The sequence below is a fragment of the Lithobates pipiens genome, unplaced genomic scaffold, assembly GCF_037356315.1.
Source record: "Lithobates pipiens isolate NorthernLeopardFrog02 unplaced genomic scaffold, aLitPip1_a1.2 Scaffold_86, whole genome shotgun sequence".
NCBI classification, from domain to species: Eukaryota; Metazoa; Chordata; class Amphibia; order Anura; family Ranidae; genus Lithobates; species Lithobates pipiens.
Window position 1 is genome coordinate 272,543 of NW_027507910.1, and position 12,954 is coordinate 285,496.

General features: G+C 53.8%; 1 protein-coding gene across 4 annotated transcripts in view; it reads left to right on the forward strand.

Annotated features, from left to right (window-relative positions):
• The first annotated feature begins 11,950 nt into the window (after positions 1-11,950).
• TET3 (tet methylcytosine dioxygenase 3) overlaps positions 11,951-12,954 on the forward strand; it is a 189,078-nt gene continuing 188,074 nt past the window's right edge. For 2 of the 4 annotated variants that reach the window (XM_077474460.1, XM_077474462.1), the window contains exon 1: positions 12,064-12,214. The gene's annotated coding sequence lies outside the window, so the exon portion shown is untranslated. Of the gene's footprint in view, positions 12,215-12,954 lie in introns of all 4 variants that reach the window. The other 2 variants (XM_077474461.1, XM_077474464.1) reach the window with 2 other exon arrangements.

The window sequence follows — 12,954 nt, forward strand, 5'->3', positions numbered from 1 at the left end:
TCCCCGATCTGCCGCCTCTAGTGACAATGAACCAGGGATCTTCTCCCCGATCCGCCGCCTCTAGTGACAATGAACCAGGGATCTTCTCCCCGATCCGCCGCCTCTAGTGACAATGAACCAGGGATCTTCTCCCCGATCCGCCGCCTCTAGTGACAATGAACCAGGGATCTTCTCCCCGATCCGCCGCCTCTAGTGACAATGAGCCAGGGATCTCCTCCCCGATCCGCCGCCTCTAGTGACAATGAGCCAGGGATCTTCTCCCCGATCCGCCTCCTCTAGTGACAATGAACCAGGGATCTTCTCCCCGATCTGCCACCTCTAGTGACCATTAACCAGGGATCTTCTCCCCAGATCTGCCGCCTCTAGTGACAATGAGCCAGGGATCTTCTCCCCGATCCGCCGCCTCTAGTGACAATGAGCCAGGGATCTTCTCCTCGATCCGCCACCTATAGTGACAATGAACCAGGGATCTTCTCCTCGATCTGCTGCCTCTAGTGCCAATGAGCCAGGGTTCTTTTCCCCGATCCGCCGCCTCTAGTGACCGTGAACCAGGGATCTTCTCCCCGATCCGCCGCCTCTAGTGACAATGAGCCAGGGATCTTCTCCCCGATCCGCCGCCTCTTGTGACAATGAACCAGGGATCTTCTCCCCGATCTGCTGCCTCTAGTGACAATGAACCAGGGTTCTTTCCCCCATCCGAAGCCTCTAGTGACAGTGAGCCAGGGATCTTATCCCCGATCCGCTGCCTCTAGTGACAATGAACCAGGGATCTTCTCCCCGATCCGCCTCCTCTAGTGACAATGAACCAGGGATCTTCTCCCCGATCCGCCTCCTCTAGTGACAATGAACCAGGGATCTTCTCCCCGATCTGCCGCCTCTAGTGACCATGAACCAGGGATCTTCTCCCCAGATCTGCCGCCTCTAGTGACAATGAGCCAGGGATCTTCTCCTCGATCCGCCACCTCTAGTGACAATGAACCAGGGATCTGCTCCCCAGATCTGCCGCCTCTAGTGACAATGAGCCAGGGATCTTCTCCTCGATCCGCCGCCTCTAGTGACCATGAACCAGGGATCTTCTCCCCAGATCTGCCGCCTCTAGTGACAATGAGCCAGGGATCTTCTCCTCGATCCGCCACCTCTAGTGACAATGAACCAGGGATCTTCTCCCCGATCTGCTGCCTCTACTGACAATGAGCCAGGGATCTTCTCCTCGATCCACCACCTCTAGTGACAATGAGCCAGGGATCTTCTCCTCGATCCGCCGCCTCTAGTGCCAATGAGCCAGGGTTCTTTTCCCCGATCCGCCGCCTCTAGTGACCGTGAACCAGGGATCTTCTCCCCGATCCGCCGCCTCTAGTGACAATGAACCAGGGATCTTCTCCCCGATCCGCCACCTCTAGTGACCATGAGTCGGGGATCTTCTCCCCGATCCGCCGCCTCTAGTGACAATGAACCAGGGATCTTCTCCCCGATCCGCCTCCTCTAGTGACAATGAACCAGGGATCTTCTCCCCGATCCGCTGCCTCTAGTGACAATGAACCAGGGATCTTCTCCCCGATCCGCCGCCTCTAGTGACAATGAGCCAGGGATCTTCTCCTCGATCCGCCACCTATAGTGACAATGAACCAGGGATCTTCTCCTCGATCTGCTGTCTCTAGTGCCAATGAGCCAGGGTTCTTTTCCCCGATCCGCCGCCTCTAGTGACCGTGAACCAGGGATCTTCTCCCCGATCCACCGCCTCTAGTGACAATGAACCAGGGATCTTCTCCCCGATCCGCCACCTCTAGTGACAATGAGCCAGGGATCTTCTCCCCGATCTGCCGCCTCTAGTGACAATGAACCAGGGATCTTCTCCCCGATCCGCGTCCTCTAGTGACAATGAACCAGGGATCTTCTCCCCGATCCGCCGCCTCTAGTGACAATGAGCCAGGGATCTTCTCCCCGATCCGCCGCCTCTAGTGACAATGAACCAGGGATCTTCTCCCCGATCCGCCTCCTCTAGTGACAATGAGCCAGGGATCTTCTCCCCGATCCGCCACCTCTAGTGACAATGAACCAGGGTTCTTTCCCCCCATCTGAAGCCTCTAGTGACAGTGAGCCAGGGATCTTCTCCCCGATCCGCCGCCTCTAGTGACAATGAACCAGGGATCTTCTCCCTGATCTGCCGCCTCTAGTGACCGTGAGCCAGGGATCTTTTCCCTGATCTGCCGCTTCTAGTGACAGAGAGCCAGGGATCTTCTCCCCAATCCGTCTCCTCTAGTGACAATGAACCAGGGATCTTCTCCCCGATCCGCCGCCTCTAGTGACAATGAACCAGGGATCTTCTCCCCGATCCGCCGCCTCTAGTGACAATGAACCAGGGATCTTCTCCCCGAGCCGCCTCTAGTGACAATGAGCCAGGGATCTTCTCCCCGATCCGCCGCCTCTAGTGACAATGAACCAAGGATCTTCTCCCCGATTCGCCGCCTCTAGTGACAATGAACCAGGGATCTTCTCCCCGATCCGCCGCCTCTAGTGACAATGAGCCAGGGATCTTCTCCCCGATCTGCTGCCTCTACTGACAATGAACCAGGGATCTTCTCCCCGATCCGCCGCCTCTAGTGACAATGAGCCAGGGATCTTCTCCCCGATCCGCTGCCTCTAGTGACAATGAACCAGGGATGTTCTCCCCGATCCGCCTCCTCTAGTGACAATGAACCAGGGATCTTCTCCCCGATCCGCCTCCTCTAGTGACAATGAACCAGGGATCTTCTCCCCGATCTGCCACCTCTAGTGACCATGAACCAGGGATCTTCTCCCCAGATCTGCCGCCTCTAGTGACAATGAGCCAGGGATCTTCTCCCCGATCCGCCGCCTCTAGTGACAATGAGCCAGGGATCTTCTCCTCGATCCGCCACCTATAGTGACAATGAACCAGGGATCTTCTCCTCGATTCGCCGCCTCTAGTGCCAATGAGCCAGGGTTCTTTTCCCCGATCCGCCGCCTCTAGTGCCAATGAGCCAGGGTTCTTTTCCCCGATCCGCCGCCTCTAGTGACCGTAAACCAGGGATCTTCTCCCCGATCCGCCGCCTCTAGTGACAATGAACCAGGGATCTTCTCCCCGATCCGCCTCCTCTAGTGACAATGAACCAGGGATCTTCTCCCCGATCCGCCTCCTCTAGTGACAATGAACCAGGGATCTTCTTCCCGATCTGCCACCTCTAGTGACCATGAACCAGGGATCTTCTCCCCAGATCTGCCGCCTCTAGTGACAATGAGCCAGGGATCTTCTCCCCGATCCGCCGCCTCTAGTGACAATGAGCCAGGGATCTTCTCCTCGATCCGCCACCTATAGTGACAATGAACCAGGGATCTTCTCCTCGATTCGCCGCCTCTAGTGCCAATGAGCCAGGGTTCTTTTCCCCGATCCGCCACCTCTAGTGACCTTAAACCAGGGATCTTCTCCCCGATCCGCCGCCTCTAGTGACAATGAGCCAGGGATCTTCTCCCCGATCCGCCGCCTCTAGTGACAATGAACCAGGGATCTTCTCCCCGATCCGCCTCCTCTAGTGACAATGAACCAGGGATCTTCTCCCCGATCCGCTGCCTCTAGTGACAATGAACCAGGGTTCTTTCCCCCCATCCGAAGCCTCTAGTGACAGTGAGCCAGGGATCTTCTCCCCGATCCGCCGCCTCTAGTGACAATGAGCCAGGGATCTTCTCCCCTATCCGAAGCCTCGAGTGACAGTGAGCCAGGGATCTTTTCCCTGATCCACCGCCTCCAATGTCAATGAACCAGGGATCTTTTCCCTGATCCGCCGCCTCTATTGACAATGAACCAGGGCTCTTTTCCCCAATCCGCCGCCTCTAGTGACAGTGACCCAGGGATCTTCTCCCCAATCTGCCGCCTCTAGTGACAGTGAGCCAGGGATCTTCTCCCCAATCTGCCGCCTCTAGTGACAGTGAGCCAGGGATCTTTTCCCAGATCTGCCGCCTCTAGTGACAGTGAGCCAGGGATCTTCTCCCTGATCTGCCGCCTCTAGTGACAGTGAGCCAGGGATCTTCTCCCCGATCTGCTGCATCTAGTGACAGTGACCCAGGGATCTTCTCCCCAATCTGCCGCCTCTAGTGACAGTGAGCTAGGGATCTTATCCCCGATCTGCCGCCTCTAGTGACAGTGAGCCAGGGATCTTCTCCCCGATCTGCCGCCTCTAGTGACAGTGAGCCAGGGATCTTTTCCCAGATCTCCGGCCTTTAGTGACAGTGAGCCAGGGATCTTCTTCCCAAACTTGGTTACAATTTAAAAAAACATGGCTATGCGGGGCTCCACCCAACTGCCTGCATCATTCATTCACAGAGTTCTGTGAATGAATGAACTACAAGTGCCTATAGCCTTTGTGGCTGTCAGCTCGTAGTTCTCAATTAACTAGCGGGGTGTGGTTGAGCTCTCTAGATCATTGATGCTTCCTGTCATTGTGTAACTGCCTGTCCATACGAGGTACGAGCAGACTGCTCATCTCTGCAATACTTTGTAGGCTGCTAGTAAAAAAAAAACAAATACATGTTTTTTTTCGGTCTGGCCAGCTCAGATTTCTTCACCCACTTAGATTAGGTGGATGGAGGAATGCCCACCACTGGAACATTGTATTCTGATTGGTGACAGCAGAGAATCCCCCTATCTGTCACCTTTATTTTCCACTACAGAAAATTTGCAGCAGCATTTCTCCAGGGACGGTAAGATTAACGGCCCTTACATTATTTCTACCTTTGTGCACTACCTTTTGTCCACTCCGGTCCATGAACAGATCCCCAGCTGAATCGGAGCAGAACAAAATCACTGTCACTTTGTGTTCAGTTTTTGTCTCTGGAGGAGATCTGTGGATGGAGGAGATCTGTGGATGGAGGAGATCTGTGGCTGTAGGACATCTGTGGATGTGGCTGTAGGACATCTGTGGATGTGGCTGTAGGACATCTGTGGATGTGGCTGTAGGACATCTCTGGCTGGGGGTGGAGGAGATCTCTGGCTGGGGGTGGAGGAGATCTCTGGCTGGGGGTGGAGGAGATCTCTGGCTGGGGGTGGAGGAGATCTCTGGCTGGGGGTGGAGGAGATCTCTGGCTGGGGGTGGAGGAGATCTCTGGCTGGGGGTGGAGGAGATCTCTGGCTGGGGGTAGAGGAGATCTATGGATGTGGGTGGAGGAGATCTCTGGCTGTGGGTAGAGGAGATCTATGGATGTGGGTGGAGGAGATCTATGGATGTGGGTAGAGGAGATCTATGGATGGAGGTGGAGGAGATCTATGGATACAGATGGATATCTGTGGATTCGGATGGAGGAGATCTATGGCTGGGGATGGAGGAGATCTCTGGCTGGGGATGGAGGAGATCTCTGGCTGGGGATGGAGGAGATCTCTGGCTGGGGATGGAGGAGATCTATGGATGTGGGTGGAGGAGATCTATGGATGTGGGTGGAGGAGATCTATGGATGTGGGTGGAGGAGATCTATGGATGTGGGTGGAGGAGATCTATGGATGTGGGTGGAGGAGATCTATGGATGTGGGTAGAGGAGATCTATGGATGTGGGTAGAGGAGATCTATGGATGGAGGTGGAGGAGATCTATGGATACAGATGGATATCTGTGGATGCGGATGGAGGAGATCTGTGGATGCGGATGGAGGAGATCTGTGGATGCGGATGGAGGAGATCTGTGGATGCGGATGGAGGAGATCTGTGGATGCGGATGGAGGAGATCTGTGGATGCGGATGGAGGAGATCTGTGGATGCGGATGGAGGAGATCTGTGGATGCGGATGGAGGAGATCTGTGGATGGAGATGGAGGAGATCTCTGGCTGGGGGTGGAGGAGATCTCTGGCTGGGGGTGGAGGAGATCTATGGATGGAGATGGAGGAGATCTCTGGCTGGGGATGGAGGAGATCTCTGGCTGGGGATGAAGGAGATCTCTGGCTGGGAATGGAGGAGATCTCTGGCTGGGGATGGAGGAGATCTCTGGCTGGGGATGGAGGAGATCTCTGGATGTGGGTGGAGGAGATCTATGGATGTGGGTGGAGGAGATCTCTGGCTGGGGATGGAGGAGATCGATGGATGTGGATGGAGGAGATCTCTGGCTGGGGGTGGAGGAGATCTATGGATGTGGGTGGAGGAGATCTGTGGATGGAGATTTCTATATGTAGATGGGGGTAGATGAGTGTGGTGGTTGCTCTCTCTGGGTGTCTGTAGATGATGAGGGTGGTGGTTGTTCTCTCTCTGGATGTCTATAGATGATGAGGGTGGTGGTTCTCTCTCTGGGTGTCTGTAGATGATGAGTGTGGTGGTTGTTCTCTCTCTGGGTGTCTGTAGATGATGAGTGTGGTGGTTGTTCTCTCTCTGGGTGTCTGTAGATGATGAGGGTGGTGGTTGTTCTCTCTGGGTGTCTGTAGATGATGAGGGTGGTGGTTGTTCTCTCTCTGGGTGTCTATAGATGATGAGGGTGGTGGTTCTCTCTCTGGGTGTCTGTAGATGATGGGGGTGGTGGTTGTTCTCTCTCTGGGTGTCTGTAGATGATGAGGGTGGTGGTTGTTCTCTCTGGGTGTCTGTAGATGATGAGGGTGGTGGTTGTCCCCTCTCTGGATGTCTGTAGATGATGGGGGTGGTGGTTGTTCTCTCTCTGGGTGTAGATGATGGGGTGGTGGTTGTTCTCTCTCTGGGTGTCTGTAGATGATGAGTGTGGTGGTTGTCCTCTCTCTGGGTGTCTGTATATGATGGGGGTGGTTGTTCTCTCTCTCTGGGTGTCTGTAGATGATGGGGGTGGTGGTTGTTCTCTCTCTGGGTGTCTGTAGATGATGAGGGTGGTGGTTGTTCTCTCTCTGGGTGTCTGTAGATGATGGGGGTGGTGGTTGTCCTCTCTCTGGGTGTCTGTAGGTGATGGGGGTGCTGGTTCTCTCTCTGGATCTAGATGATGAGGGGGGGTGGATGTTCTCTCTTTCTGGGTGTCTGTAGATGATGGGGGTGGTGGTTGTTCTCTCTCTGGATGTCTGTAGATGATGGGGGTGGTGGTTGTTCTCTCTCTGGATGTCTGTAGATGATGGGGGTGGTGGTTGTTCTCTCTGGGTGTCTGTAGATGATGGGGGTGGTGGTTGTTCTCTCTCTGGGTGTCTGTAGATGATGGGAGTGGTGGTTGTCCTCTCTCTGGGTGTCTGTAGATGATGGGGTGGTGGTTCTCTCTCTGGATCTAGATGATGAGGGTGGTGGTTGTTCTCTCTCTCTGGGTGTCTGTAGATGATGGGGGTGGTGGTTGTTCTCTCTGGGTGTCTGTAGATGATGGGGGTGGTGGTTGTTCTCTCTTTGGATGTCTGTAGATGATGGGGGTGGTGGTTGTTCTCTCTCTGGATGTCTGTAGATGATGGGGGTGGTGGTTGTTCTCTCTCTGGGTGTCTGTAGATGATGGGGTGGTGGTTCTCTCTCTGGATCTAGATGATGAGGGTGGTGGTTGTTCTCTCTCTCTGGGTGTCTGTAGATGATGGGGGTGGTGGTTGTTCTCTCTGGGTGTCTGTAGATGATGGGGGTGGTGGTTGTTCTCTCTCTGGATGTCTGTAGATGATGGGGGTGGTGGTGGTTCTCTCTGGGTGTCTGTAGATGATGAGGGTGGTGGTGGTTCTCTCTCTGGGTGTCTGTAGATGATGGGGGTGGTGGTTCTCTCTCTGGGTGTCTGTAGATGATGGGGGTGGTGGTTCTCTCTCTGGGTGTCTGTAGATGATGAGGGTGGTGGTTGTTCTCTCTCTGGGTGTCTGTAGATGATGGGGGTGGTGGTTCTCTCTCTGGGTGTCTGTAGATGATGGGGGTGGTGGTTGTTCTCTCTGGGTGTAGATGATGGGGGAGGTTGTTCTCTCTGGGTGTCTGTAGATGATGGGGGGTGGTGGTTGTCCTCTCTCTGGGTGTCTGTAGGTGAAGGGGGTGCTGGTTCTCTCTCTGGATCTAGATGATGAGCAGGGTGGTTGTTCTCTCTCTCTGGGTGTCTGTAGATGATGGGGGTGGTGGTTGTTCTCTCTGGGTGTCTGTAGATGATGGGGGTGGTGGTTGTTCTCTCTCTGGGTGTCTGTAGATGATGGGGGTGGTGGTTGTTCTCTCTCTGGGTGTCTGTAGATGATGGGGGTGGTGGTTGTCCTCTCTATGGGTGTCTGTAGATGATGGGGGTGGTGGTTCTCTCTCTGGATCTAGATGATGAGGGTGGTGGTTGTTCTCTCTCTCTGGGTGTCTGTAGATGATGGGGGTGGTGGTTGTTCTCTCTGGGTGTCTGTAGATGATGGGGGTGGTGGTTGTTCTCTCTCTGGATGTCTGTAGATGATGGGGTGGTGGTTGTTCTCTCTGGGTGTCTGTAGATGATGGGGGTGGTGGTGGTTCTCTCTGGGTGTCTGTAGATGATGAGGGTGGTGGTGGTTCTCTCTCTGGGTGTCTGTAGATGATGGGGGTGGTGGTTCTCTCTCTGGGTGTCTGTAGATGATGGGGGTGGTGGTTCTCTCTCTGGGTGTCTGTAGATGATGGGGGTGGTGGTTCTCTCTCTGGGTGTCTGTAGATGATGGGGGTGGTGGTTCTCTCTCTGGGTGTCTGTAGATGATGAGGGTGGTGGTTGTTCTCTCTCTGGGTGTCTGTAGATGATGGGGGTGGTGGTTGTTCTCTCTCTGGGTATCTGTAGATGATGAGTGTGGTGGTTGTTCTCTCTGGATGTCTGTAGATGATGGGGGTGGTGGTTGTTCTCTCTCTGGGTGTCTGTAGATGATGGGGGTGGTGGTTGTTCTCTCTGGGTGTCTGTAGATGATGAGGGTGGTGGTTGTTCTCTCTCTGGGTGTCTGTAGATGATGGGGGTGGTGGTTCTCTCTCTGGGTGTCTGTAGATGATGGGGGTGGTGGTTGTTCTCTCTCTGGGTGTCTGTAGATGATGAGTGTGGTGGTTGTTCTCTCTGGATGTCTGTAGATGATGGGGGTGGTGGTTGTTCTCTCTGGGTGTCTGTAGATGATGGGGGTGGTGGTTGTTCTCTCTCTGGGTGTCTGTAGATGATGGGGGTGGTGGTTGTTCTCTCTCTGGGTGTCTGTAGATGATGTGTGGTGGTTGTTCTCTCTGGATGTAGATGATGGGGGTGGTGGTTGTTCTCTCTCTGGGTGTCTGTAGATGATGGGGGTGGTGGTTGTTCTCTCTCTGGATGTAGATGATGGGGGAGGTTTTTCTCTCTGGATGTAGATGATGGGGGAGGTTGTTCTCTCTGGGTGTAGATGATGGGGGAGGTTGTTCTCTCTGGGTGTCTGTAGATGATGGGGGTGGTGGTTGTCCTCTCTCTGGGTGTCTGTTGGTGATGGGGGTGCTGGTTCTCTCTCTGGATCTAGATGATGAGCGGGGTGGTTGTTCTCTCTCTCTGGGTGTCTGTAGATGATGGGGGTGGTAGTTGTTCTCTCTGGGTGTCTGTAGATGATGGGGGTGGTGGTTGTTCTCTCTGGGTGTCTGTAGATGATGGGGGTGGTGGTTGTTCTCTCTCTGGGTGTCTGTAGATGATGGGGGTGGTGGTTGTCCTCTCTCTGGGTGTCTGTAGATGATGGGGGTGGTGGTTCTCTCTCTGGATCTAGATGATGAGGGTGGTGGTTGTTCTCTCTCTCTGGGTGTCTGTAGATGTTGGGGGTGGTGGTTCTCTCTGGATGTCTGTAGATGAGTGTGGTGGTGGTTCTCTCTGGGTGTCTGTAGATGATGAGGGTGGTGGTTGTTCTCTCTCTGGGTGTCTGTAGATGATGGGGGTGGTGGTTCTCTCTCTGGGTGTCTGTAGATGATGGGGGTGGTGGTTCTCTCTCTGGGTGTCTGTAGATGATGGGGGTGGTGGTTGTTCTCTCTGGGTGTCTGTAGATGATGGGGGTGGTGGTTGTTCTCTCTCTCTGGGTGTCTGTAGATGATGGGGGTGGTGGTTGTTCTCTCTGGGTGTCTGTAGATGATGGGGGTGGTGGTTGTTCTCTCTCTGGGTGTCTGTAGATGATGGGGGTGGTGGTTGTTCTCTCTCTGGGTGTCTGTAGATGATGGGGGTGGTGGTTGTCCTCTCTATGGGTGTCTGTAGATGATGGGGGTGGTGGTTCTCTCTCTGGATCTAGATGATGAGGGTGGTGGTTGTTCTCTCTCTCTGGGTGTCTGTAGATGATGGGGGTGGTGGTTGTTCTCTCTGGGTGTCTGTAGATGATGATGGTGGTGGTTGTTCTCTCTCTGGATGTCTGTAGATGATGGGGTGGTGGTTGTTCTCTCTGGGTGTCTGTAGATGATGGGGGTGGTGGTGGTTCTCTCTGGGTGTCTGTAGATGATGAGGGTGGTGGTGGTTCTCTCTCTGGGTGTCTGTAGATGATGGGGGTGGTGGTTCTCTCTCTGGGTGTCTGTAGATGATGGGGGTGGTGGTTCTCTCTCTGGGTGTCTGTAGATGATGGGGGTGGTGGTTCTCTCTCTGGGTGTCTGTAGATGATGGGGGTGGTGGTTCTCTCTCTGGGTGTCTGTAGATGATGGGGGTGGTGGTTCTCTCTGGATGTCTGTAGATGAGTGTGGTGGTGGTTCTCTCTGGGTGTCTGTAGATGATGAGGGTGGTGGTTGTTCTCTCTCTGGGTGTCTGTAGATGATGGGGGTGGTGGTTCTCTCTCTGGGTGTCTGTAGATGATGGGGGTGGTGGTTCTCTCTCTGGGTGTCTGTAGATGATGGGGGTGGTGGTTGTTCTCTCTCTGTGTGTCTGTAGATGATGGGGGTGGTGGTTGTCCTCTCTCTGGGTGTCTGTAGATGATGGGGGTGGTGGTTCTCTCTCTGGATCTAGATGATGAGGGTGGTGGTTGTTCTCTCTCTCTGGGTGTCTGTAGATGATGGGGGTGGTGGTTGTTCTCTCTGGGTGTCTGTAGATGATGGGGGTGGTGGTTGTTCTCTCTCTGGATGTCTGTAAATCATGGGGGTGGTGGTTGTTCTCTCTCTGGGTGTCTGTAGATGATGAGTGTGGTGGTTGTTCTCTCTGGGTGTCTGTAGATGATGGGGGTGGTGGTTGTTCTCTCTGGGTGTCTGTAGATGATGGGGGTGGTGGTTGTTCTCTCTCTGGGTGTCTGTAGATGATGAGTGTGGTGGTTGTTCTCTCTGGGTGTCTGTAGATGATGGGGGTGGTGGTTGTTCTCTCTCTGGGTGTCTGTAGATGATGAGGGTGGTGGTTGTTCTATCTCTGGGTGTCTGTAGATGATGGGGGTGGTGGTTCTCTCTGGATGTCTGTAGATGATGAGTGTGGTGGTGGTTCTCTCTGGGTGTCTGTAGATGATGAGGGTGGTGGTTGTTCTCTCTCTGGGTGTCTGTAGATGATGAGGGTGGTGGTGGTTCTCTCTCTGGGTGTCTGTAGATGATGGGGGTGGTGGTTGTTCTCTCTCTGGGTGTCTGTAGATGATGGGGGTGGTGGTTGTTCTCTCTCTGGGTGTCTGTAGATGATGGGGGTGGTGGTTGTTCTCTCTCTGGGTGTCTGTAGATGATGAGGGTGGTGGTTGTTCTCTCTCTGGGTGTCTGTAGATGATGGGGGTGGTGGTTGTTCTCTCTCTGGGTGTCTGTAGATGATGGGGGTGGTGGTTCTCTCTCTGGGTGTCTGTAGATGATGGGGGTGGTGGTTCTCTCTCTGGGTGTCTGTAGATGATGGGGGTGGTGGTTCTCTCTCTGGGTGTCTGTAGATGATGGGGGTGGTGGTTGTTCTCTCTGGGTGTCTGTAGATGATGGGGGTGGTGGTTGTTCTCTCTCTGGGTGTCTGTAGATGATGGGGGTGGTGGTTGTTCTCTCTCTGGATGTAGATGATGGGGGAGGTTGTTCTCTCTGGGTGTCTGTAGATGATGGGGGTGGTGGTTGTTCTCTCTGGGTGTCTGTAGATGATGGGGGTGGTGGTTGTTCTCTCTCTGGGTGTCTGTAGATGATGGGGGTGGTGGTTCTCTCTCTGGGTGTCTGTAGATGATGGGGGAGGTTGTTCTCTGGATGTACTCCGGATCCTGTGTGGCTCCACTTCGTATCTTTGTGTTTCTCATTCACTTCCCTTTTGTTTGCTCCACATCTGTGCCCTGCACGCTCCCTCCCCTCCCCCTCCTCCCCCATCAGGGAAGCGGAGAGGCTCATAGAAGGTGAGTGAAGCTGCAGACACCGGCTGAGGGTGACATGTGGGGCCCCCAGAGATCGGCAATGGGGGGATCATGTGACACCTGAGCGATCATCCCCGGTGCAGGTGAGGAGAGGAGAGGAGAGGAGAGGGGGACCCCCACTGCACTCTGTGTGTCTCCTCCATTCTATACATTGTATCCTATGTGTGTCCATTGCATTGGATCTCTTCTCTCTCTCTATATGTTACATTGGATCTCTTCTCTCTCTCTCTATATGTTACATTGAATCTCTTCTCTCTCTCTATATATGTTACATTGACTCTCTTCTCTCTCTCTCTGTTACATTGAATCTCTTCTCTCTTTCTATATATGTTACATTTGATCTCTTCTCTCTCTCTATGTTACATTGGATCTCCTCTCTATGTGGATCTCCTCTCTATGTCTGGAATAGTGGGTGAAGGTCACTGATCCTCTGCTTGGACTGTTCATAGTGAGCTGGGGATTCCCCAATCTTAGGACTGCTGACACATAGGATGTATAGGGGACCCCTGTATGTATCTTCCTATGAATGGTGTTATTGGGGGGTTCTGGGTAGGGGCTCTTTGTTGGGGGTTTCTATAGTCCCTCAGAACAATGACTGACAACCCCCCCCCCCCACCCACTGTGTATTGTGAATAGTGTGCTCTGTGTGCTCCTCGGTGTGTAGTGTGGATAGTGTGCTCTGTGTGCTCCTCGGTGTGTAGTGTGGATAGTGTGCTCTGTGTCCTCCTCGGTGTGTATTGTGGATAGTGTGCTCTGTGTCCTCCTCGGTGTGTATTGTGGATAGTGTGCTCTGTGTCCTCCTCGGTGTGTAGTGTGGATAGTG